The 26,862-nt window shown below is 37.1% G+C and overlaps 1 protein-coding gene across 7 annotated transcripts in view; it reads left to right on the top strand.

Annotated features, from left to right (window-relative positions):
• The window catches only part of CNOT6L (CCR4-NOT transcription complex subunit 6 like), a 130,103-nt gene that overhangs the window by 1,866 nt on the left and 101,375 nt on the right, over positions 1–26,862 (top strand). The window contains exon 1 of one of the 7 annotated variants that reach the window (XM_060113669.1): positions 17,281–17,298. The exons of the other annotated variants lie outside the window; for them this stretch is intronic. The gene's annotated coding sequence lies outside the window, so the exon portion shown is untranslated. Of the gene's footprint in view, positions 1–17,280; positions 17,299–26,862 lie in introns of those variants that run through there. 7 annotated transcript variants of the gene reach the window in all.

Here is a 26,862-nt window from a genome sequence, read left to right as displayed (position 1 = left end):
ATCCTGCCTCCTAGGGGGAAAGGGGTGTACACGCCGAGCTGAGGAGGCCGGTGAGGAAGAGGAAGTTACTGGAGCTGTCATCCTCCTTAGCACAGCCGGCTCTTCAGCTTAGGCTGTTTAGATGAATTGTGTTCAGGGAGTTTAGCTGAGCCGTTTGTACACATGGGAAGCACAGTACTATATTTTAGGAGATACTACCTTATTGCTTCTAGTTATCTTAGTTGTCAGTCAAGATAGTCACGTACAAACAAGTTTTCCCTCACAGTATCCAAAACCTAGATCAGGCAGCCTGTATGGTCTACTCCAAGTGTGTGCTCTTCGAAGGCTATTTTGAGAGTAGTTTAAGCAGAACGCAACTGTAGAGGTAAATCTGCTGTCAGTAGGCATACAGTGCATTTCAGAACCAATTATAAATGGTATTTGGATGATTATTTGCTCTTTACTTTATCTACTCCACCCTCTATTTGCGTCTAGTTAGCTCATCTAGCTAAAACCCTATGGATGAAGTCGTCATACAGATTCCATCCTTGCAGGCCATGCTGCATAATGGTCAGAGATTGCTCCTTTCTGAACCTGGTCTCACAAAGAAATGTTTCCTACTGTTCACTGGGAAGTGAGCAAAAGAGCAGCAGGGGTGGAGAGCTGTTTTCTATGAACACTACTGGAAAAACAACACATGTTCAGTGGAAAAAGGACTTGTTTTATGGACCTCAAAACTCTGGCTGTGCCACTTTTCTTAGCTGTTTTACCTTAGGCAAGGTACCTAATGTCTGTAAGTCTGTTTTCTCATAGGTAACAAGGAGATAAGGTTGTCCTGAGGATAAATTGAAAAAACATATGTTTGGCACATAGTAGATGCTTAGTTAAATACTAGTTCTTCCTCTTGCAGCCCTGACTGTAGGCATTGAAAAACATGTATAAGTTCAAATACTTACTGGATTACTGAGAGAAATATTATGTCACCTTAAGTTAAAAATCAAGACAACAGAACATTTGAGTCCTTTGATGTGCATAAAGTATATATAAACAATGTTAATATTTTAGAAGTCCTTTTTCCTTGAACTGACTGTCATTAAAATAGCCTAGTGTACCAGTATCTAGTCATACTTGATTTGTTTTCATATTTTCGAAAAGGCCATCTTTCAGTTTCATTACTGTTTTTGTGAGTTCTTGCTATGTAGCCCTGGAAAAAATTGTTTAAGCTATGTATAGCACATATATGTTCCAATACAATCAAACATCAAAAAGGATCAAGGACCTAGAGTTTATTCATATAGATCCACAAAGTATAAGTGCCACAGAATTGCTATGTAATTGTTTTAGTTCATGTTGACTGATTCTGGAGAAAACAAAAACTTTTGGAATATTTTCCTGAGTGGAAGCAAAAATCGTCTATCAACTTTCAGTAATTTTCCATTTTTATTATTCTGTGTGGAGTGGTAAGTGGGCTGTTCATTTAATTTTAATTGTATTGTGCTGAAAAAATAATGGTGTGGAGTTTAAGGTAAAGACAATAGAAAGGTTAAATAAAGCGTTTTTTCTTTTTTTTCTTTTCTCTCCTTTTTTTTTTTTTTTTTTTTTTTTTGGTGACGGCAGGGTGGAGATGATGTGGAAGGAGTTTCATTGGTTTAAGTTTGTAATGTCTCTGTTTACTAACACCAGGTTTCCTTAGGCCTTATATCATTATTATATCAGCAATGTTAAGCTTAACAAAAAAAAACCTAGTAAAGCACTAAAATTTCAACACATTTTTTTGTTGTTGTTGTTGTTGCAATTCGCGGGCCTCTCCCGTTGCGGAGCACAGGCTCCGGACGCGCAGGCTCAGGGCTCACGGGCCCAGTCGCTCCGCGGCATGTGGGATCTTCCCGGACCAGGGCACAAACCCGTGTCCCCTGCATCGGCAGGCGGACTCTCAACCACTGCGCTACCAGGGAAGCCCTAAACACATTTTTGAAGTATTTTTGTGAAGGATAGGAGGGAGAACTTTATTAGAATGCAAAATATCATGGTTTTGTTAAAGTGTATCTGTTAGGGGTGTATGTGCATTTACAGTGAACAGAATTATCTGCCATATGGTTATATTGAAAGGAAGAATTCTTAACTTAAAAACTATGTGATAATTTTTAATACTTTAAAAACAATAAAATGGAAGTGAAATTTGCCCTTAACTAGGTAATTTTCATTAGACATTATGAATTATGGTATTTTAAAACACTTTGTAATTTTTTTTTAATTGGGAGAATTGAGGAAGACATTTTTCTGTAATAATCATGAAAACAGGTGATACTGAAACAATATGTTAAAATATGTGAACAGTGAAATTTATTGCTAACAGTGGACTCCTCTTGCAGTAAAATCAAGGTGGAAAATTGTTTCGGTTTTAAAATTTAATGTTACTTAAGTGGCCTTTTAAACAATCTTTCCAAAATATCCCTTATAAATGTCTTTAATTAGGGGGAATTGAAATACTTAAGATTTATGCATGTTTTACTTTGGGTAATGCTAATTAGGGTAATAAATATACTCCAAAATTTCAGTGGCTTAACACATGTAAGTTTGTATTTTGCTCACATAACAGTCCAGTGCAGGTGCTCCTCGTTAGCAGGCTTGTGGCTTACCTCCATGTGGTAGTTGAGGAACCCAGATGCCCTACATCTTATGTCTCCACAAGCCTTGGAGCCTTGGAGCCCTGCCTGTTACCCACAGGACATTTCTTAAGAAACCCCAAAGACAAACATCTGCCCACATTTCATTGGTGATAATTTGTCACAGAGCCTTATTTGAATGCAAGGGGGACGGGAATGTAGTCCCTGGGAGGTGGGCAGCTTGGGGCATTTCATGATGTTATTTTAGATGGTAGCATATATTTGTGAAATTATGTCCGAAAGGTAAATTATAATACTAAAAATTGCTTTCCATCTTCAAAGCGTAAAATTGTGTGAAGGGGTGGGGAGTAGTGGGAAGAGAAGGGAAGGAGTAAGAGCCACAGGAGGAGAAGAAGGACTTTTCTTCCAAGGTGGGTTTGAATGACAAGTAAACGTCAGCAGCTATTTAAAGATACAGATTTTACAAAGACCATTACCATTGGATTTTATAACCTTTAGTGGGTCTCTCCTTTGCTATCTAGTTATTGATTGCCGTTGTGGTCTACTGGGTTCTGGCTGTTTGAGTTATTTCTCTTTGTACTTTGAAATCAGTTGACTTTGAATTTCAGTTTCTGAGGTATAGTTTCATGGGAAACATTTTTAAATTTTCTTTTTTCTTTTGGGATAGAGCATTATTATTATTATTGTTTTAAAATATCATTTAGATGGACCTGACTGTGTTTTAGTGTTTTCTGTTGCTGTTTTTTGTAATTCTAAAGTCATTATAATTAATATTTGTGAGGCTTAACCCAGAAAGAACAATAAAATCATCAGGTAAACAACAAAGGCTCAATTATTAACTTGTGTTCATGTTTCATGATGAAAATACTACAACTTTCTTTGACCACCTGTACTAATACTGAACCATAATACATTAATTTTATTTATGGACTTCAATTTTAATTGAATTGCAACTTACTCTTTTACTGCCTAGGATTATTGTAATGTGAAACCTCAGCTCTGGGTATACTTTTATTTGTCTTTATTCTGAACAGTTTGGTTAGGAATCTGGGGAGTTTTATATATGTCTGTATTCTCCAAAAGGAAGATTTTTGAGTAGTCTGGCTAACTTCTCCATGTTAAGTATTTCTAACGTTTTGCATTTTGAAAATTAAAAACCCTATTTGAGAGCCTATTCTGTACCCATTATTATACTTCGTTCTAAAAAGAAAGAAGTAGAAGAGACCCTTGTGAAGCTTATAGCTTATGAATAAGGGAAATAAAGCATATAATTTAGTTATTTCAAAACAATAAATGAACAAGTGCGAGTCACTACAATATAAACTGTTTACAGACAGTCTGAGAGGGAGTAACGTAAAGTGGAATGGTGGGTGGGCCAGGGACTACTCAAAGTTGAGAGATTTGTTTTGGTAACAGCTTTTTTGAGATATAATTCACTTATAGAAGTAGCCCATTTAAAAAATATCTCAGTAGTGTTTAGTATATTCAATTTGTGCAGCCTTCACCAAAATTTATAGAACATTTTAGTCACCTGAAATATAAATCCTGTATTCTTTTGAGTTATCACTCATTCTTCCATACCCCTAATTATAGGTAATCACTGATCTACTTGTATTTCCATATGAATTTTAGGATTAGCTTATCAATTTCTGCAAAGAAGCCAGCTAGAATTTTGATAGGAATTGTGTTGTCTGTAGATAATTTGGGGAGCGTCGCCATCTTGACAGTATTAAATGAGTTTTCCTATTTATGACGTGGGATCTTCCCATATATTTAGATTTTTAATTTCTTTTTACAGTGTTTTGTAGTCTTCAAAGTTTTACACTTTTTTTGTTGCATTTACTCTTAAATATTATATTCTTTTATGCTGTTGTAAATAGAACTGTTTTCTTAATTTCATTTTTGGGCTGCCCATTGCAAGTATGAAAAGAATACAACTGACTTTCATGTATTGATCTTGTATTCTGCAACCTTTTTTTTTTTTTTTTTGTGGCATGCGGGCCTCCAGCTGCCGCGGCTTCTCCCACCGCGGAGCACAGGCTCTGGACGCGTAGGCCCAGCGGCCACGGCCCACAGGCCCAGCTGCCCCGCAACACGCGAGATCCTCCCGACCGGGGCACGGACCCGCGTCCCCCGCATCGGCAGGCAGACTCTCAACCACTGTGCCACCAGGGAAGCCCGTATTTTGCAACCTTGCTGAACTTGTTTATTAGTTCTAATAGTTTTTTAAATGAATTCCATCTGCTTTTCTGTATAACAAGGATCATGTCACCTGTAAATAAGTATAGTTTTTCTTCTTTTCCAATCTGGATGCATTTTATTTCATTTTCTTGCCTAATTGCCCTGGCTAAACATTGTTGAAAAGCAGTGTCAAGAGCAGATATTCTTGTCTTATTCCTGATTTTGGTGGGGGGAAGCATTCAGTCTTCCACTATTAACTATGATATTAGCTAATGGGGTTTTCATAGATGCTGTTTATCAGGTTGAGGAAGTTCCCTTCTGTTCCTAGTTTGTTGAGTGTTTTTATCATGAAAGGGTGTTAAGGTTGAGTTTTGAGGGAAGTATGAAATATGAATTAGAAAAGTGAAGATGCTAAGTCCAGTGATACGTGGCAGATAATGATGCTTAACTTGTTTGAGAAAGAGGGGCTAGCTTTCCCCCCCACCTCTTTTTCCCTCTCCCTTCTTTTCTCTCTTCCCTACCCCTTTCATGATCTCTAATTGTCTTCCCATTAATCCCTATACACATTTGGAGGGCCCTTAATCCTTTACTGAAAATTTTCTGAATAATTCGGGTTTTTTGATCAGTGGAGAATATTGTTTCTTTTGAAAAACATTAATTAAAAACAGTGTGGAGAATTGTTTTTTTTTTTTTTTAGTTTGATAGCTAGGTTGGAGGGGGACAGAGGAAGCAGAGAGAAACTAAATCATAAATGAAATACTAAACATAGAGTTAACAAAAAGGGAACAAACCTTTGTGATAAAAAGTGTATGGTTAATGAAGAATTCCATGTTTACTTTGAACCTGGCTGTCACCTGACCTTTTTCCCAAAACATTTCAGCATCAATGGTTTTGCTTTTGTAAGTTTTCTGCATAGTTTTCTAAAAAGTTTAATAGATTTCTTAGGAAATTTTGCTCTGCAAGGTAAGTTTATGATGCACTTGATGTGGTGATTATCCTTCATTTACTTTTTGAAATTTTAATTACACAATTGCATGCAACTGCATTCTGATTAGGTAATTTAAAAAAATTAATCATTTATTTTTGACAGAGTTGGGTCTGTTGCTGTGTGTGGGCTTTCTCTAGTTGCGGCGAGTAGGGGCTACTCTTCATTGCGGTGCACGGGCTTATCACTGTGGTGGCTTCTCTTGTTGGGGAGCACGGGCTCTAGGTGTGCGGGCTTCAGTAGTTGTGGCTCACGGGCTCTAGAGTGCAGGCTCAGTAGTTGTGGCGCACAGGCTTAGTTGCTCCGCGGCATGTGGGATCTTCCGGGACCAGGGCTCGAACTCGTGTCCCCTGCATTGGCAGGTGGATTCTTAACCACTGTGATACCAGGGAAGCCCCATGATTAGGTAATGTTAAAAAAAAATATTTCTGTGTTTCATGTTATGTCTCAGAAATCAAATAACTTTGGGTTTAGCCAAGAATCTTTCTGTTCACAAGGCAAAAATTGATAAGTAGTAACAGAATTTTGTTTTGTATCCTCTTTTGTAGCAGGATTATTACTTTTCATTAATTTTTTTCAGCCTACTTTAAAATCTCATTATAGATAAAAATTTATTTCTAATTTTTTGAAGAAATAAGTAGTTCACTTTGCTGTGTGAGAGACTCATCATTCATGCTGAATAGACAGATGCCTGGTAATTGTGGTCTTTCATATTGTTTTCCTTTATTAACAATAGAAATTGGTGACACAAAATAGAAGTTACAACACTTTATCTTTCTTAATAGTCATCTTTTGCAGAGAGAACCTCTCTCTGTAATCTTATAGTTTAGAATCTTTTTATTTTTCTCTCCCCAAATTACTTAGATTCCCTAAATGAGTAAAATAGTTCAGAGTTATATAATACCAGTTACAAATACTGATAAGAGAATAGAACTAAATTTAGGATATACCAACCTTAATGTCTTTCTATACACAGACTTTGCTGGGATCTTTACATATATATCCATAGCTCTTTGATCATAATGTTTATATTTAAACAAAACCAAAAAACTGACAAGGTATGTTCTGCTATAGTTCATATGTAGTGCAATCTGCTGCAAAATCTACATATAAATTCATGAAATAATATATTGTGAATTATGTACAGAATGATAACCTTGAAATAATAAGAATTTGAATCACCCAAAGTATATCTAACCTATTAATAAATATTTATTAAGCTTCTACTGGCTATAAACTGTTAAATTCAGGGTTCTGGGGAATAAAAAGAAGTTCAGAATATAGTCTTTTATACCCGGAAGTGGAACTAATATTTATCAGACTACTGAGTACTAAGGACTGTGAAAGCCATCACCTTCCCTTTTATAAATATGTAATCAAAATTAGTGTTCAGAAAAGTCCTGTGAATTAGACAGTATGATTCTCATTTTCTAGCTGGTTAAGAATGTGAGTCTTTGATCCTTCACTTTCTAGCTCTTGGGAAACTCATTTAACTTCTCCATGCTTCAGTTTCCTCATCTGTAATAGGGAGATAGTAATTACTAATCCTTATCCTACAGGGTTGTTGGGAGGGTTAAATGAAGTAATGCCTGTAAAGTGCTTAAAACAGTATGTGGCATGTCTGAAGTAAAAAAGCAAAACAAAACTAAAAAACGCAATATATGTTAGCTGTTACTGTTTCTTATTGTTAGGAGCCATACAAGTTAAATAACAAATCTTAAATATTGATCAAACTAATATTTAAAACAAGATCTGTTTGACTCCAAAATATTTACTCTTATACTACTTACACTTATAGGGGATTTAAGCCTGGATAAATAGCAAGCAAGTGAAGGCAGAATATGCTAAGTGACAAAGAACATTAAGTGCTGTACCATATAGCAGAGTACATATGGGGTTGTAGCCTACAGGGATAAAGAGAGGAGGTGGAAGTTGATCTCACCTTTATAGTTAGGAGGAGGAAAGGAAAAGTTAATGGATTACTGCAGCATTCTCCTTGCTTGTTTCCCAACATCCATTATTCCTGCTTTAACTTCTTTTTCTTTGTAGGCATTGTCACCAGAGAAATCCTTTTAAAATTCTTTCAATATTGCTTAAATTCCCTACTTAAAATCCTTAATAATGTTACTGTTTTTTGGTTGCCTATTATGTGCTTAAGGGTAGGAGTTGGTAAGATTTTCATGTAAAGGGCCGTATAGTAAATGTTTTGGCTTTGTGGGTCATGTAAGATTTCTGTTCTATATCGTTGTTGTTGTTTGTTAAATAAACAATCCTTAAAAGATGTAAAACCATTCATTGCTGGCAAACCAAGATATAGTTTGCTGACCCCTGTGCTAGGAGATTTACATGAATTAACTTATTGTTAGAATCCTGGCAAAATTGATATTATTAATTCCTATTTTATAGTTGAGGAAACTGAAGCTTAGAGAGGCAAATTTGATGAAAGTCACATAGCAAGTAAATGACACAAGAGATTGAATTCAGATTTAGGTTATGGGAATTCCTCAACTTGTATACTTCCCAGTGTACCCGGCTGCTGCTTATTGCTTTTAGAATAAAATGGAGCTTTCATAGCATTATATGTAATGTCCATCATGTTATTGGCCTCTTGTACCTTTCCAGCTTTATCATTTATTACTCCTCCTCTTTCAAACATATTCTCTAACCTAGCCAACCGAGTGACTTATATATAGCGTAGTGTGTGCTTTATACATGCCTACAATACCTTATACTCTACGACCTCACTGACTTTCTTAATAACTCACCTTAGACGCTCCCTACTCCAGGAAACCTTGCCTCACACTTCCAGTCTTTGCTTTATGCTTTTTCTCTGCGTTCCCCTAGCATCCTGTGCATTCCCCTTTTATGGCATTTACTTTTATGACATATACCAGGCTGTATTGTGTTTACCTGGTTTATGTCTCTGCTTTCTTGTTAGACTGAGATTTTTAAGGGCAGAGATATACTAAATGTTTAGTATATTTTAGGGGCTTAGTAACTGTTTTATTAAATGAATGAATGAATCAAATGGCATTGCAGATGGTAGAAATTACATCAGCAGATATGTAGTAGCAGAAAGGTATGAGTCCAAATCAATAGAACTAGAAATGAAAAAGGAGAAATAAAAACTAACGCTGCAGAAATACAAAGGATCATGAGAGATTACTACAAACAACTATATGCCAATAAAATGGCCAACCTGGAAGAAATGGGCAAATTCTTAGAAAAGCACAACCTTCCGAGACTGAACCAGGAAGAAATAGAAAATATAAACAGACCAATCACAAGCACTGACATTGAGACTGTGATTAAAAATCTTCCAACAAACAAAAGCCCAGGACCAGATGGCTTCACAGGCAAATTCTATCAAACTTTTAGAGAAGAGCTAACACCTATCCTTCTCAAACTCTTCCAAAATATAGTAGAGGGAGGAACACTCCTCAACTAATTCTACGAGGCCAACATCACCCTGATACCAAAACCAGACAAAGATGTCACAAAGAAAGAAAACTACAGGCCAATATCACTGATGAACATAGATGAAAAACTCCTCAACAAAATACTAGCAAACAGAATCCAATAGCACATTAAAAGGATCTACACCATGATCAAGTGGGGTTTATCCCAGGAATGCAAGGATTCTTCAGTATACGCAAATCAGTTGTGATACACCATATTAACAAACTGAAGGAGAAAAACCATATGATCATCTCGATAGATACAGAAAAAGCTTTTGACAAACTTCAACATCCATTTATGATAAAAATCCTCTAGTAAGTAGGTATAGAGGGAACTTTCCTCAACATAATAAAGGCCATATATGACAAACCCACAGCCCCCATGGTTCTCAGTGGTGAAAAAACTGAAACCATTTCCTCTAAGATCAGGAACAAGATAAGCTTGTCCACTCTCACCATTATTATTCAACACAGTTATGGAAGTTTTAGCCACAGCAATCAGAGAAGAAAAAGAAATAAAAGGAGTCCAAATCGGAAAAGAGAAGTAAAACTGTCACTATTTGAAGATGACATGATACTATACATAGAGAATCCTAAAGATGCTACCAGAAAACTACTAGAGCTAATCAATGAATTTGGTAAAGTTGCAGGATACAAAATTCATGCACAGAAATCTCGTGCATTCCTATACACTAATGATGAAAAATCTGACAGAGAAATTAAGGAGACACTCCCATTTACTATTGCAACAAAAAGAATAATACCTACGAATAAACCTACCTAGAGAGACAAAAGACGTGTGTGTATGCAGAAAACTATAAGACAGTGATGAAAGAAATTAAAGGTGATAACGAACAGATGGAGAGATATACCATGTTCTTGGATTGGAAGAATCAACATTGTGGAAATGACTATACTACTGAAAGCAATCTACAGATTCAGTGCAATCCTGGTCAAACTGCCAATGGCATTTTTCACAGAACTAGAACAAAAAAATTTCACAATTTGTATGGAAACACAAAAGATCCCGAATAGCCAAAGCAATCTTGAGAAAGAAAAACGGAGCTGGAGGAATCAGGCTCCTGGGCTTCAGACTGTACTACAAAACTACAGTAATCAAGACAGTATGGTACTGGCACAAAAACAGAAATATAGATCAGTGGAAAAGGATAGAAAGCCCAGAGATAAACCCATGCACATATGGTCACCTTATTTTTGATAAAGGGGGCAAGAATATACAATGGAAAAAAGACAGCCTCTTCAATAAGTGGTGCTGGGAAAACTGGACAGCTACATGTAAAAGAATGAAATTAGAACACTCCCTAATACCATATACAAAAATAAACTCAAAATGGATTAAAGACCTAAATGTAAGGCCAGATACTATAGAACTCTTAGAGGAAAACATAGGCAGAACACTCTATGACATAACTCACAGCAAGATCCTTTTTGACCCACCTCCTAGAGAAATGGAAATAAAAACAAAAATAAACAAATGGGACCTAATGAAACTTGAAAGCTTTTGCACAGCAAAGGAAACCGTAAACAAGATGAAAAGACAACCCTCAGAATGGGAGAAAATATTTGCAAATGAAGCAACTGACAAAGGATTAATCTCTAAAATTTATAAGCAGCTCATGCAGCTCAATATCAAAGAAACAAACAACCCAATCCAAAAATAGGCAGAAAGGACAGGAATAAAGACGCAGAAGTAGAGAATGGGCTTGAGGACACAGGGAGGGGGAGGGGGACGGGTAAGCTGGGACGAAGTGAGAGAGTGGCATGGACTTATATATACTACCAAATGTAAGCTAGATAGCTAGTGGGAAGCAGCCGCATAGCACAGGGAGATCAGCTCAATGTTTTGTGACCACCTAGAGGGGTGGGATAGGGAGGGTGGGAGGGAGATGCAAGAGGGAGGAGATACGGGGATATATGTATATGTATAGCTGATTCACTTTGTTATACATCAGAAACTAACACACCATTGTGAAGCAGTTGTACTCCAGTAAAGATGCTTAAAAAAAAAAAGTGGGCAGAAGACCTAAATAGACATTTCCCCAAAGAAGATATACCGATTGCCACCAAACACATGAAAGGATGCTCAACATCACTAATCATTAGAGAAATGCAAATCAAAACTACAGTGAGGTATCATCTCACACCAGTGAGAATGGCCATCATCAAAAATCTACAAACAAATGCTGGAGAGGGTGTGGAGAAAAGGGAACCCTGTTGCACCTTTGGTGGGAATGTAAATTGATACAGCCACTATGGAGAACAGTATGGAGTTTCCTTAAAAAACTAAAAATAGAACTACCATACGACCCAGCAATCCTACTACTGGGCATATACCCTGAGATAACCATAATTCAAAAAGAGTCATGTACCCCAATGTTCATTGCAGCTGTATTTACAGTAGCCAGGACATGGAAGCAACCTAAATGTCCATTGACAGATGAATGGATAAAGAAGATGTGGCACATATATACAGTGGAATATTACTCAGCCATAAAAAGAAATGAAATTGAGTTATTTGTAGTGAGGTGGATGGACCTAGAGTCTGCCATACCGAGTGAAGTAAGTTAGAAAGAGAAAAATACCGTATGCTAACACATATATGTGGAATCTAAAAAAAAAAAAAAAAAAAAGATCTTCTGATGAACCTAAGGGCAGGACAGGAATAAAGACACTGATGTAGAGAATGGACTTGAGGACACGGGGAGCAGGAAGGGTAAGCTGGGACGACGTGAGAGAGTGGCATGGACATATATACACTAGCAAATGTAAAGTAGCTAGCTAGCGGGAAGCAGCTGCATAGCATGGGGAGATCAACACAGTGCTTTGTGACCACCTAGAGGGGTAGGATAGGGAGGGTGGGAGGGAGACGCAAGAGGGAGGAGATATGGGGATATATGTATATGTATAGCTGATTCACTTTGTTATAAAGCAGAAACTAACACACCATTGTAAAGTAATTATACCCCAATAAAGATGTTTTGAAAAGAAAAATAAAGGGTATGAGTCCAGATTCAAGGAGGAGTGGGACATTGAGTTAATATCTGGTTAACTTCCAGAGCTTCAGTGGGAACAAGGAGGTAATAAGACAAATTGGAGCATGATTATTATGGAGGGGTTTGAATGAGGAATTTGTCTTATTCTAGGTTTAATTCTAGAGCACCAAGTGTTTTTTTTACATCTGTAAATTGGGGTTCTCTTAGTAATACCTGAATTTTATGTCATAATAGCATCTAGATGATATTTTATGGGACATGGCTGTATAATTGTTTTGATTAATAGTTATTAATAGTTATTTCAGATATGGCTCTAGAATCAAGTAATTATCAATACTACTATTAAAGAGTTTGGGAGCATTGAGTGATTTTGAGAGGCTGGTGGCAGTTTGGAAATAATTAAGTTTAATCTGGTTGCGGTATGCAGAATCAGTTGTGGAGATCAGTGTGGGAGGAGGGAGTCTCTTTCTTAAATAATTAAAATTAAAATATGAAGTGGTAAGTCAGGAGAGAGATGTGTCAATTGGGATAGAAAAGAAAGCTTTTAAGTGACATCAGTGGTTGAATATGAAGGAAGAAGTCAAAGATAACTGAAAAATCAGAAGGAGGATACAATTTGGGGAAGCAAATTATGAATTTTGTATTAGACAAATTGATTAAAATTGGAATTATTTCTATTTTTGCCTGAATTTAGGCACTACTTACTTTATGCCTGAATACCCTCAGGATTGGTTTTCCCTTCCTCCCTCTAATTCATGGGTGTTATGTTTGGATATGGGTGGATGTTTGATTGTATGGACTCTTTGGCAGTCTGGAGAAGTCTGTGGGGCCTTTTTGGAATAATGATTTTTAGTGAATGAAATAAATAAGATTAAAAAGGAATGTGTTATTTTGAAATACATGAAAACAATTTGTAAAGATTAATATATATATACCCTTTTATTAATGCACTTAGAGAACAAGATCTAGCAGTGAGTCTATAATAACTACCATAATTTTAAAGTAATATATATGTAGATGATATTTTGAGGTATCTGTAACAACTGTAATGTGAAGTGAAATACAACTTGTTAGTGACAAAAAGCACAGGTGCTGCTAATATTATTATGGTAGGTTGTCTACGTCTAATTGAAAGAGATACTAAATTTTAATCAGAGGTTAGTGGAACTAGGGATATAATTTTTTTTCCTTTACAAATTTATAGATTCCTTGAGGTTTATGGACCTTAGGTTAATAATCTTTGCTGTATTGTCTCCTGGTTTCTGTCTACTATGCGTATTTTTGTCATATTATTCTCCTTTTCTTTGCAGATGGTAATATTTTTTCATGTCTGCTTTGGAAATAATTATGTGCTCTTTGTGTAAAAAAAATGATGCTAAAGAGCATAATTTTCTGGTTATCCTATCTCATGGAGATCAAGACTGTTAGTCGTGTATACTCTCTATATAGTACCATTATCTGTTTCTGGGCAAGATGAACTTATATAACTACATAAACATACATAAATAGAATCATACTATATGCACTGTTTTTTTTTTTTTTTTTTTTTTTTTTTGCGGTACGCGGGCCTCTCACTGTTGTGGCCTCTCCCGTTGAGGAACACGGGCTCCGGACGCAAGGCTCAGCGGCCATGGCTCACGGGCCTAGCCGCTCTGCGGCATGTGGGATCTTCCCGGACCGGGGCACAAACCCACGTCCCCTGCATCGGCAGGCAGACTCTCAACCACTGCGCCACAAGGGAAGCCCTATGCACCGTTTTTTAAACTTGCTTTTTGATTTAACAACATATTATTGGCGTTTTTTCTATCACTGGATATGTTTCATGCTTTAAAAAATTTATGGCTTAAAAAAATTGAGATGTATATCACATAACACAAAATTTGCCATTTTAAAGTGTACCCTTCAGTGGTTTTAGTGTTTTCACTGTGTTGTGAACCACCACTACTATCTAATTCCAGAACATTTCCATCAACCTCAAAGAAATCTCATACCTATTAGCAGTTCCAGTTTGCCCATTCCTTCATCTGCTGGCAACTACCAATCTACTTTCTGTCTCTGAATTTGCCTATTCTAAGCATTTAATATAAATGGAAACATACAGTGTGTGACCTTTTGTGTCTGGTTTCTTTCACTTAGCATGTTTTCGAGATTATGCCATGTTGAAGCAAGAAACACTACTTCATTTCTTTTTATGGCTGAATAATATGCCACTGTATGGATATACCATATGTTATCTGTTCATAGCTGATGAACATTTGGGTTGTTTCCACTTTATGGCTGTTATAAATAATTCTGCTATGAATATTCATGTAACGGTTTTTGTGTGGACATAAATTTTCACTTCTCCTGAGTATATACCTAGCAGTAGAATTACTGGAACATCTGATAGTTCTCTGTTTAACTTTTTGAGCAACTGACAGACTTTTCCACAGCAGCTGCATCATTTTACATTTCTGTTTATCATGCTTTTTAATGACTGAATTATAGTCCATTTTATTGATGTGCTATATAATTCAGTCTGCTATTGATTGGCAAATAATTGATTTCCTTATTTTCTGCAATTATCAACACTAATGCAATGAAAAGACTCATATATACACCTTTGCACACTGTTTTAAAGGGTAAGTTTCTAGAAGTGGACTTGCTGGATTAAAATGATTACACATTCAAAATTTTGATATCTTGTCAGGTTGCCCTTTAGAAATATATAAAATTATACCCCTACCAGTTGTGCAGTGGATGTCTATTTCCCCACACCCTTTCACATTATTAATCTTTGCCTTTTGATAATAGTCATGTATTTTTAAATTTTTTCTATTATTTGATGATTAAACATTTTTTTCACTTTTTTTAGTCATTGTATTTATTCTTTTGTGATTTGCCTTATCATGACCTTTAACCCCAATTTTCTCCTTGAGATGTTTACATTTATTTCTTATCAATTTGTAAAAGCTGTTTGTATTTTAGAAGCATTACCTCATTGTCTATTATAAATATTACAGAGACTTTTTGTTACACTTTCCTCTTTATCTTTTGACTTTATGACTTTGCTCTTTGCCTTACACACATTAAATTTTTTTATATAGTTTATTCTGTCATTCTTTTTTTTGTATGGTCTTTACCTTGCTTTAAGCTTTTTCCACTCCAGAATTACAAGATGATTATTCTTCATTTTCTTCTAGAAATGTCTAAAATTAAACTTGTTATGGTTTAGTAGAAGCAGCTTGGATTTTGTACTTGGATTTACCTATGTTTAAATTCTGATCCAGTCACTTATTAGCTGTGAGGTGTTGGATGTTTCACACCTTCTCTGTACTTCAGCTTCCTCATTGGTAAAATAGCAATTAATAATAGTTTATATTTTTAGCAAAATTAAATATATAATGCATGCAAATAGTCTAGCACAGTATCTGGACACAGACTGGGCATTCAATACATGTTTTCTTCTCTCCCCCATTTATAAACTCTATCTTCCTTCAGCCTACTTAAAATCTGATTCAGAAGATAAGGAGGGAAAGTTTCAAGAAAAGAGGGTGGCCCTCAGTTTTTAAAACCAGAGAAGCCATACAGAATGAGTACTGACTTAAAAGGGGATTGAAAATCAATTTAGTAATTTGAAGCCATGTATGTTTAATAAGAACATTTTTTATTAGAGTGGTAAGAGAGACAGCCATATTTTAATAGGATGAGGACTATGTAAAACCATGCAACATACCTGAAGGATGATATTCACATATGCAACGTGTATCCATCAATATTAATAATATCTTTGAGAAATAGTTGTAACTCTTCCTTTTTCTCTCATTGGTAGAATGTTGGTAAAAGGATAGGATTAGCAGTACTAATACACATATAGTATATATTGTGTGTATAAATTGTACACAAACTTAGGTCATTTTTACTATTATTAGTTTACAAATTACAGTACTTGTAGCACATTGCACGATTAATCATCAACTTGGTCAAGAACTATTGCTCCATTCAAATTTTATTCTTAGTAGCTCTTTTATTGAATTTACACACATTTCTTCATTAAACTACAGTTATTTGTAAACATTTAAATATTCTTTGTGGAAAGCAACTTTAAATACATTTTAGAAAAAGATGGGAAATACACAAATGTTTACAATATAATCATTGTTTACCTTTTGCTCATCTTTCCTAGACTATAAGGTGTTTAGGGCAAGGAACATAGTTCTAATAATTAAAAGTAATGGACTTTTGATAAACGTTTATAAAGCATTACATTTTCTTTTTTTTTTTTTTTTTTGCGGTACACAGGCCTCCCACTGCTGTGGCCTCTCCCGTTGCGGAGCACATGCTCCAGACGTGCAGGCTCAGCGGCCATGGCTCACGGGCCCAGCCGCTCCGTGGCATGTGGTATCTTCCCGGACCGGGGCGCGAAGCCGTGTCCCCGGCATTGGCAGGCGGACTCTCAACCACTGCGCCACCAGGGAAGCCCCTACATTTTCTTTTAGTCTTTTTGTAAAACAACCTCAAAATAAAGTTTTTAAAAATTGTTAATAAAACAATTCACTCTTCTCAAATGGAGAAATAACAGACATGCATTATATGCAACTGGGTTTTAGAAAATGATATCAAATTTTATTCCTTGATTCTGTGATTCTGGGTAACTGCCTATTGTTCCTAGTATGTTGTAAGTATGCTGTCCTCATTTTATCAGCCTCAAAACAAGAAGAAGGAAATTCTGTATTGGTTAGCTCAGGAGGAAGGCAATGAGTTTAAGTAAAAAAACAGGAAATTTGTTCCTCTGTGACCTTTGATGAGTTTGTGAATTTGGCATTTTGACTGTGGGGTTGAATTTCAGAAGACTTTTATATTTAGTTTGCTTTGTTGCTTTTGCAGAATATCTACCTGCCAAGAAAAAATAGGAATCCAAGTTAAAGGCTCTGCTGCCTTTGTGGGAAATAATGGACAATACTCTTCCTTTTGCTGACAAAATCTGGGTATCTGTATTTTACAATGACTGGTTTTTGCTTTCACGTAGAGCCAAAGTATCCTTTTCCTGGAACCAAGTGTGACTCAAAGCCTTTGTAAGTTCTCTTTTTCTTTATCCTTTTAAGCAACTATTTTAGGAACTGTTTTAAAGCTGACACCCCTTCCCTTCAAACCTTTTCCACTCAGCACAAAGCACCACCTTATTGGCAGTCATTTGTATGAGTAGAGTGGGTACTCTCCTTAGGCATTTATTCATGTCAAAAAGTTAAGGATTAGCTCTGTTGTTTAATACTATCTGTTTTGGATCAGCGTGAGTCTGCATTGGCCTTTCCTTTTAAATTCTTTCATAATTAAGATGCTGGCACCTAGGAACCCTTTCCTGGATGGAGCTTTTCTTTGTGGCTTATCAAGTTTTATCCCAGACAGAGTTTAGTTACTAAGGCTTTTCTGTTTTATTTCTCTCTTTTTAATGGAGACTTGTAGATTTAAATATGGTTTTTCCAAATTCTAAACCCCGGTTCTCAGATAAGTAAAACTAGGTTTAACACCTTTTAATGTATATTTTGCTATGTATATCTAACGTTGGAGCATTGTGCAATTTGGTTCAGGTCAAAAAGTATGGGACAACTATTATGATTACTGTCAGACTTTAATGTTAGCCAATAAAACGTTGTATTCAAGATTTAATTAAATTGTTTTCCCAAAGAAATAGAAAAGCTAAAATAATTAGAAAAGCTGTTCATTATGAAAAGTGTTCTTTAGTTAAATCCTTAGGTTTTTTTTGTTGTTGTTGCGGCACGCAGGCCTCTCACTGTTGTGGCCCCTCCCGTTGCGGAGCACAGGCTCCGGACGCGCAGGTTCAGCGGCCATGGCTCACGAGTCCAGCCGCTCCGCGGCATGTGGGATCTTCCCGGACCAGGGCACAAACCTGTGTCCTCTGCATCGGCAGGCGGACTCTCAACCACTGTGCCACCAGGGAAGCCCAAATCCTTAGTTTTTGATACTGCTATCATGTTCAGTTTTCTAGTAATGGAAACCAAATGTTTTTTTTTTTTTTTTTCTTTAATAAATTATTTATTTATTTGTGGCTGCGTTGGGTCTTCAACGCAGGGGCTTTCTCTAGTTGCGGCGACCGGGGGCTACTCTTTGTTGCGGTGCGCGGGCTTCTCATTGTGGTGGCTTCTCTTGATGGGGAGCATGGGCTCTATGTGCATGGGCTTCACTAGTTGTGGCACGCGGGCTCAGTAGTTGTGGTGCACGGGCTTAGTTGCTCCGTGGCATGTGAGATCTTCCTGGACCAGGGATCGAATCCATGTCCCCTGCATTGGTAGGCGGATTCTTAACCACTGTGCCACCAGGGAAGCCCCCCAAATGAGTTTTTGAATTAGTGTTTAAATTTTCTTGATGCAATACAACATTCATAATTTATACACAGATGATTTTTTTTGCTTATGTAAACAGACTGAAGGCATTATATTTGTGAAATATTAGTGAATTATTTGATTTTACATACTGCTAGAGAGGCAGAACCTGAAATTAGAAGGTAGGAGAAAGAAAAGATGAAGTATTTTATTTTGTTATGAAGTGTTAGCATGTTACTTCAGTTTTTTGCACATTCAACACGTTGGACTGAGTCCAGTTTTTCTAGTGGATTTGTTATTTTGAGTCATAGGAACTCTCATACTCTTGACATGCTTACTTTTTTTTTTTTGGCTGTACCACACGGCTTGCAGGATCTTAGTTCCCTGACCAGGGATTGAACCCATGCCCCCTGCAGTGGAAGCACGGAGTCCTAACCACTGGACCACGGGAATTCCCTTGATATGCTTACTTTTTAAAGTGTGGCTTATCTAGATGATCTGTGATCCTCTTAAAACTGCCCTTGCAGCCTGTCTTAGTTTGGGTCTGAACATATTTACTCTTGACTTTCTTTACAGCAGCAAAGATCTTTTCATTTCTGGTAGGTTTGAATCAACAGACTTTGCTGTGGATTCTTGTTTACTCTTCTTTTAGATTGCACAGACAACTGATTTAGGAGAATACTTTTCTTTGGGTACTAGTTATTATTGATTAGGAAATTTAGGAGAATGCTTGCAGTAAACTTTCTGATCTTAAATTGTAGACATCTTTGTGAATAGAGTACTCTTGCTTCTGTTTTTTCCCTTCCCACTTAACTTTAGTAGGTTAACTATGGTGGAGAAGAGGAATTCGAAGGAGAATTTCCAGCAGTCAGATATAGTGACCTTTGATGATTAGTATGTTAAGGAGAATGCTGGAGAATAGACTTTGCATGTTTATCCTTGAACACGTGCCAGATGTATTGGATAGTTCCCTCTTGACTTCATAATAACGTCTTGAGTACACAACAGGGTGGAAACCTTGTTGTCATCCTGTGGCATTTTTCTTTCTTACCCTGGATATCTTACAACTGCCCTTCAAAGACGGATGTGAGGTATAGGAGTTAGGCTGATAGAAAATTTAGAGGACAAGCGTACAAATTTAAAAAATCACAAACCATTTTTCTTATTTATTTTGTCAGTGTCTGTATTTGTGATTGAAGTAGGAAATGAAAGAGAGGAACTGCTAATGTGAGAATTCATTAGACAAATGGTAACATTGTTCCCTGTGTTATCTCAAAGTTTATTGAATAGTAAGCTGCACTGTAATGGATGTTAAATTTGTTGTGCCTGTGTCAGAAAATTGAACTGTTTCTGAGTCAGTATGTACTCCATTCAGGTTACTGGATTCAGCATGTAAGGGTTACGATTGTAATAGGATTTGGGTATTCCTGGGGATAGTTGATTTACAGTGTTGTGTTAGTTTCAGGTGTACTGCAAAGTGATTTAGGTATACGTATACATATATTCATTCTTTTTTAGATTCTTTTCTCATATAGGTTATTACAGAATATTGAGTAGAGCTCCCTGTGCTATACAGTATGTCTTTCTTGGTTATCTTATAGATAGTAGTATGTGTGTATTCAACCCAAGCTCCTGATTTCTACCCACCCCCCCCATGTTTCCCCTTTGGTAACCATAAGTTTGTTCTCTATATCTGTAAGTTTGTTTCTGTTTTGTAAATAATTTCATCTGTATCTTTATTTTTAAATTAAATCCAGATATGACTTACTTCAGTTAGTATGATAATCTCTAGGTCCATCCATGTTGCTGCAAATGGCATTATTTCATTCTTTTTTATGGCTGAGTAATATTCCAACCATAAATCATTATCCATTGTTCTGTCCTTGGGGACATCTTCTTTATCCATTCCTCTGTCCTTGGGGTTTCTGAGGGGACTGTATATATGAAGAAAAATGAGAATTGAATTAGCAGTTCATTAATGTATAGGCCTTGTTCTGGGCTGGTTTAAAATTAAGACCTGTATGGACCTCCTACTCCTCATCTCTTCTGTTTCTAGGTCAACTTTTTGAAAATCAATTTGCCTAAGAATGAGTTTGCTGAGATTAGAAAAATTAATTTCTTTCACTCAGCAAAATTATTTTGAAATTTATCTATGTTGCCATGTGTATCAATAGGTCAGTCTTTTTTTCATATTCTGTAAAGTTTTTTTATTTTAATTTTTATTCTTTTAACCTTTTTTCAAAAAAAATTGAAGTAGGGGCCTCCCTGGTGGCGCAAGTGGTTGAGAGTCCGCCTGCCGATGCAGGGGATACGGGTTTGTGCCCCGGTCTGGGAGGATCCCATATGCCGCGGAGCGGCTGGGCCCGTGAGCCATGGCCGCTGAGCCTGCGCGTCCGGAGCCTGTGCGTCCGGAGCCTGTGCTCCGCAACGGGGGAGGACACAACAGTGAGAGGCCCGCATACCGCAAAAAAAAAAAAAAAAAAAAAAAAAAAAAAAAAAAAAAAATTGAAGTATATTTAATTTCCAGTGTTGTATATGCTTCAGGTGTGCAGCAAAGTGATTTATATACAGCAAAGTGATTTATATATATAAATTCTTTTCCATTATAGGTTATTATATGATACTGAATATAGTTCCCTGTGCTACATATATGGGGGTCTTTGTTGTTATTTGTTTTATATATAGTGGTGTGTATATGTTGATCCTAAACTCCTAATTTATCTCCCTGCTCCCCTTTCTATCCCCTTCGTTTTCTCTGTTTGTGAGTCTATTTCTGTTTTGTAAATAAGTTCATTTGTATCAGTTTTTTAGATTCCACATATAATTGATATCATATGATACTTGCCTTTCTCTGTCTGACTTAACTTAATATGATAATTTCTAGGTCTATCCATGTTGCTGCAAATGGCATTATTTCATTCTTTATTTTTTTATTAGACTATAGTTGCTTTACAGTGTTGTGTTAGTTTCTTCTGTATAGCAAAGTGAATCAGTTATACGTAAACATATATCCACTCTTTTTCAGATTTCCTTCCCATTTATTTCATTCTTTCTTATGGCTGAGTAATATTCTATTGTATATATGTACCATTTCTTTTTTTAAATTTTTAAATTTTATTTTTTATACAGCAGGTTCTTATTAGTTATCCATTTTATACATATTAGTGTATACATGTCAATCCCAATCTCCCAATTCATCACACCACCACCCCTGACATTTCCCCCCTTGGTGCCCATACGTTTGTTCTCTATGTCTTTGTCTCTATTTCTGCCCTGCAAACCGGTTCATCTGTACCATTTTTCTAGGTTCCACATATATGTGTTAATATACAATATTTGTTTTTCTCTTTCTGACTGACTTCACTCTGGATGACAGTCTCTAGATCCATCCAGGTCTCTACAAATGACCCAATTTCGTTCCTTTTTATGGCTGAGTAATATTCCATTGTATATCTGTGCCACATTTTCTTTATCCATTCATCTTTCGATGGGCATTTAGGTTGCTTCCATGACCTGACTATTGTAAATAGTGCTGCAGTGAACATTGGGGTGCATGTGTCTTTTTGAATTATGGTTTTCTCTGGGTATATGCCCAGTAGTGGGTTTGCTGGGTCATATGGTAGTTCTATTTTTAGTTTTTTAAGGAACCTCCATGCTGTTCTCCATAGTGGCTGTATCAGTTTACTCACCAACAGTGCAAGAAGGTTCCCTTTTCTCCACACCCTCTCCAGCATTTGTTGTTTGTAGATTTTCTGATGGTGCCCATTCTAACTGGTGTGAGGTGATATGTCATTGTAGTTTTGATTTACATTTTTCTAATAATTAGTGATGTTGAGCAGCCGTTCATGTGCCTCTTGGCCATCTGTATGTCTTCTTTGGAGAAATGTCTATTTAGGTCTTCTCTCCATTTTTGGATTGGGTTGTTAGTTTTTTTGATATTGAGCTGCATGAGCTGCTTGTAAATTTTAGAGATTAATCCTTTGTCAGTTGCTTCAGTTGTAAATATTTTCTCCCATTCTGAGGGTTGTCTTTCATCTTGTTTATGGTTTCCTTTGCTGTGCAAAAGCTTTTAAGTTTCGTTAGTTCCCATTTGTTTATTTTTGTTTTTATTTCCATTTCTCTAGGAGGTGGGTCAAAAAGCATCTTGCTGTGATTTATGTCATAGAATGTTCTTTCTGTGTTTTCCTCTAAGTGTTTTACAGTGTCTAGCCTTATATTTAGGTCTGTAATCCATTTTTTTTTTTTTTTCTTTTTGCTGTATGCGGGCCTCTCACTGTTGTGGCCTCTCCCGTTGCGGAGCACAGGCTCCGGATGCGCAGGCCCAGCAGCCATGGCTCACGGGCCCAGCTGCTCCGCGGCATATGGGATCCTCCCAGACCGGGGCACGAACCCGTATCCCCTGCATCGGCAGGCGGACTCTTAACCACTGCGCCACCAGGGAGGCCCTGTAATCCATTTTGAGTTTATTTTTGTGTATGGTGTTAGGGAGTGTTCTAATTTCATTCTTTTACATGTAGCTATCCAGTTTTCCCAGCACTACTTACTGAAGAGATTGTCTTTTCTCCATTGTGTATTCTTGCCTTCTTTATAAAAGATAAGGTGACCGTATGTGTGTGGGTTTATCTATGGGCTTTCTATCCTGTTCCATTGATCTATATTTCTGTTTTTGTGCCAGTACCATACTGTCTTGATTACTGTAGCTTTGTAGTATAGTGTGAAGTCCGGGAGCCTGATTCCTCCGGCTCTGTTGTTTTTCCCAAGACTGCTTTGGCTCTTCGGGGTCTTTTGTGTCTCCATACAAATTTTAAGATTTTTTTGTTCTAGTTCTGTAAAAAATGCCATGGTAATTTGATAGGGATTGCACTGAATCTGTAGATTGTTTTGGGTAGTGTCATTTTCACAATATTGATTCTTCCAATCCAAGAATATGGTATCTCTCTCCATCTGTTTGTATCATCTTGAATTTCTTTCATCAGTGTCTTACAGTTTTCTGCATACAGGTCTTGTCTCTCTAGGTAGGTTTATTCGTAGGTATTTTATTCTTTTTGTTGCAGTGGTAAATGGGAGTGTTTCCTTAATTTTTGTTTCAGATTTTTCATCATTAGTGTATAGGAATGCAAGAGATTTCTGTGCATTAATTTTGTATCCTGCAACTTTACCAAATTCGTTGATTCGCTCTAGTGGCATGTTTAGGATCAATTAGTATCAATTTTGTTTATCTTCTCAAAGAACCAGCTTTTAGTTTTATTGATCTTTGCTGTTGTTTTCTTTGTTTTTATTTCATTTATTTCTGCTCTGATCTTTATGATGTCTTTCCTTCTACTAACTTTGGGTTTTGTTTGTTCTTCTTTCTCTAGTTCCTTTTGGTGTCAGGTTAAATTGTTATTTGAGATTTTTCTTGTTTCTTGAGGTAGGCTTGTATTGCTATAAACTTTCCTCTTAGAACTGCGTTTGCTGCATCCTATAGGTTTTGGATCATCGTGTTTTCATTGTCATTTGTCTCGAGGTATTTTTTGATTTCCTCTTTGTTTTCTTCAGTGATCTCTTGGTTATTTAGTAATGTATTCTTTAGCCTCCATGTGTTTTTTTTTACGTTTTTTTCCCCTGTAATTGATTTCTAATCTCATAGCTTTGTAGTCAGAAAAGATGCTTGATATGATTTCAGTTTTTTAAAATTTACTGAGGCTTGATTTGTGACCCAAGATGTGGTCTGTCCTGGAGAATGTTCCGTGCCCACTTGAGAAGGAAGTGTAATCTGCTGTTTTTGGATGGAATGTCCTATAAATATCAATTAAATCTATCTGGTCTATTGTGTCATTTAAAGCTTCTGTTTCATTATTTATTTTCATTTTGGATGATCTGTCCATTGGTGTAAGTGAGGTGTTAAAGTCCCCCAGTATTATTGTGTTACTGTCGATTTCCTCTCTTATAGCTGTTAGCAGTTGCCTTATGTATTGAGGTGCTTGTATGTTGGGTGCATATATATCTATATTTGTTATATCGTCTTCTTGGATTGATCCCTTGATCATTATGTAGTGTCCTTCCTTGTCTGTTGTAACGTTCTTTATTTTAAAGACTGTTTTATCTGATATAAGTACTGCTACTCCAGCTTTCTTTTGATTTCCATTTACATGGAATATCTTTTTCCATCCCCTCACTTTCAGTGTGTATGTGTCCCTAGGTCTGAAGTGGGTCTCTTGTAGACAGCATATATATGGGTCTTGTTTTTGTACCCATTCAGCGAGCCTGTGTCTTTTAGTTGGAGCATTTAATCCATTCACGTTTAAGGTTATTATTATTATTATTATTATTATTTTTTGTGGTACGCGGGCCTCTCACTGTTGTGGCCTCTCCCGTTGCGGAGCACAGGCTCTGGATGCGCAGGCTCAGTGGCCATGGCTCACGGGCCCAGCCGCTCCGCAGCATGAGGTATCCTCCCAGATCAGGGCACGAACCCGTGTTCCCTGCATCGGCAGGCGGACTGTCAACCACTGTGCCACCTGGGAAGCCCTAAGGTAATTATTGATATGTATGTTACTGTTACCATTTTCTTAATTGTTATTGGGTTTGTTTTTGCAGGTCCTTTTCTTCTCTTGTGTTTTCCACTTAGAGAAGTTCTTTTAGCATTTACTGTAGAGCTGGTTTGGTGGTGCTGAATTCTCTTAGTTTTGCTTGTCTGTAAAGCTTTTGATTTCTCCGTTGAATCTGAATGAGATCCTTTCTGGATAGAGTAATCTTGGTTGTAGGTTCTTCCCTTTCATCACTTTAAATATCTCATGCCACTCCTTTCTGGCTTGTAGAGTAGTTGCTGAGAAATCAGCTGTTAATCTTATGGGAGTTCCTTTGTATGTTATTTGTCCTTTTTCCCTTGTTGCTTTCAATAATTTTTGTTTCTCTTTAATTTTTATCAGTTTGATTAGTATGTGTCTCGACCTGTTTCTCCTTGGATTTGTCCTGCCTGGGACTCCCTGTGCTTCCTGGACTTGGGTGGCTCTTTCCTTTCCCATGTTAGGGAAGTTTTCGACTATAATCTCTTCAAATATTTTCTCAGGTCCTTTCTCTCTGTCTTCTCTTTCTGGGACCCCTATAATGCGAACGATGCGTTTAATGTTGTCCCAGAGGTCTTGTAGGCTGTCTTCATTTCTTTTCGTTCTCTTTTTTTAATTCTGTTCTGTGGCAGTGAATTCCACCATTCTGTCTTCCAGGTCACTTATCCATTCTTCTGCCTCAGTTATTCTGCTGTTGATTCCTTCTAGTGTAGTTTTCATTTCAGTTATTATATTGTTCACCTCTCTTTTTTTTTTTAATTTTTCTAGGTCTTTGTTAAACATTTCTTGCATCTTCTTGATCTTTGCCTCCATTTTTTCCCCCGAGGTCCTGTATCATCCTCACTCTCATTATTCTGAATTCTTTTTCTGGAAGGTTGCCTATTTCCACTTCATTTAGTTGTTTTTCTGGGGTTTTATCTTGTTCCTTCATCTGGTACATAGCCCTCTGCCTTTTCATCTTGCCTGTCTTTCTGTGAAAGTGGTTTTTGTTCCACAGGCTGCAGGATTGTAGTTCTTCTTGCTTCTGCTGTCTGCTCTCTTGTGGATCAGGCTATTTAAGAGGATTGTGCAAGCTTCCTGATGGGAGGGACTGGTGGTGGGTAGAGCTTGGTGTTGCTCTGGTGGGCAGAGCTCAGTAAAACTTTAATCTGCTTGTCTGCTGATGGGTGGGGCTGGGTTCCCTCCCTGTTGGTTGTTTGGCCTGAGGCGACCCAACACTGGAGCCTACCCTGCTCTTTGGGAGGGCTCACGCCAAGGAGTACTTCCCAGAACTTCTGCTTCTAGTGTCCTTATCCTCACAGTGAGCCTCACTACAACCACCCCTCGCTTCTGCAGGAGACCCTCCAACACTATCAGGTAGGTCTGGTTCAGTCTCCTATGGGGTCACTCCTCCTTCCCCTGGGTCCTGATGTGCACACTAGAGTTTCAAATTAGAGTTGTCTCTGGATATATGTCCAGGAGTGGGATTGCTGGGTCATATGGTAGTCTATGTTTAGTTTTTTAAGGAACGTCCATACTGTTCTACATAGTGGTTGTACCAATTTACATTCCTACCAGCAGCATAGGAGGGTTCCTTTTTCTCCACACCCTCTCCAGCATTTATTATTCATAGACTTCTTGGTGATGGCCATTCTGGCTGCTGTGAGGTGATAACCTAATTGTAGTTTTGATTTGCATTTCTCTAATTATTAGCAATGTTGAGCATCTTTTCATGTGCCTGGTTGCCATCTATATGTCTTCTTTGCCAAAA

The sequence above is a fragment of the Mesoplodon densirostris genome, chromosome 1 (assembly GCF_025265405.1).
Source record: "Mesoplodon densirostris isolate mMesDen1 chromosome 1, mMesDen1 primary haplotype, whole genome shotgun sequence".
NCBI classification, from domain to species: Eukaryota; Metazoa; Chordata; class Mammalia; order Artiodactyla; family Ziphiidae; genus Mesoplodon; species Mesoplodon densirostris.
This window is presented reverse-complemented; position numbering and strand designations above follow the sequence as displayed.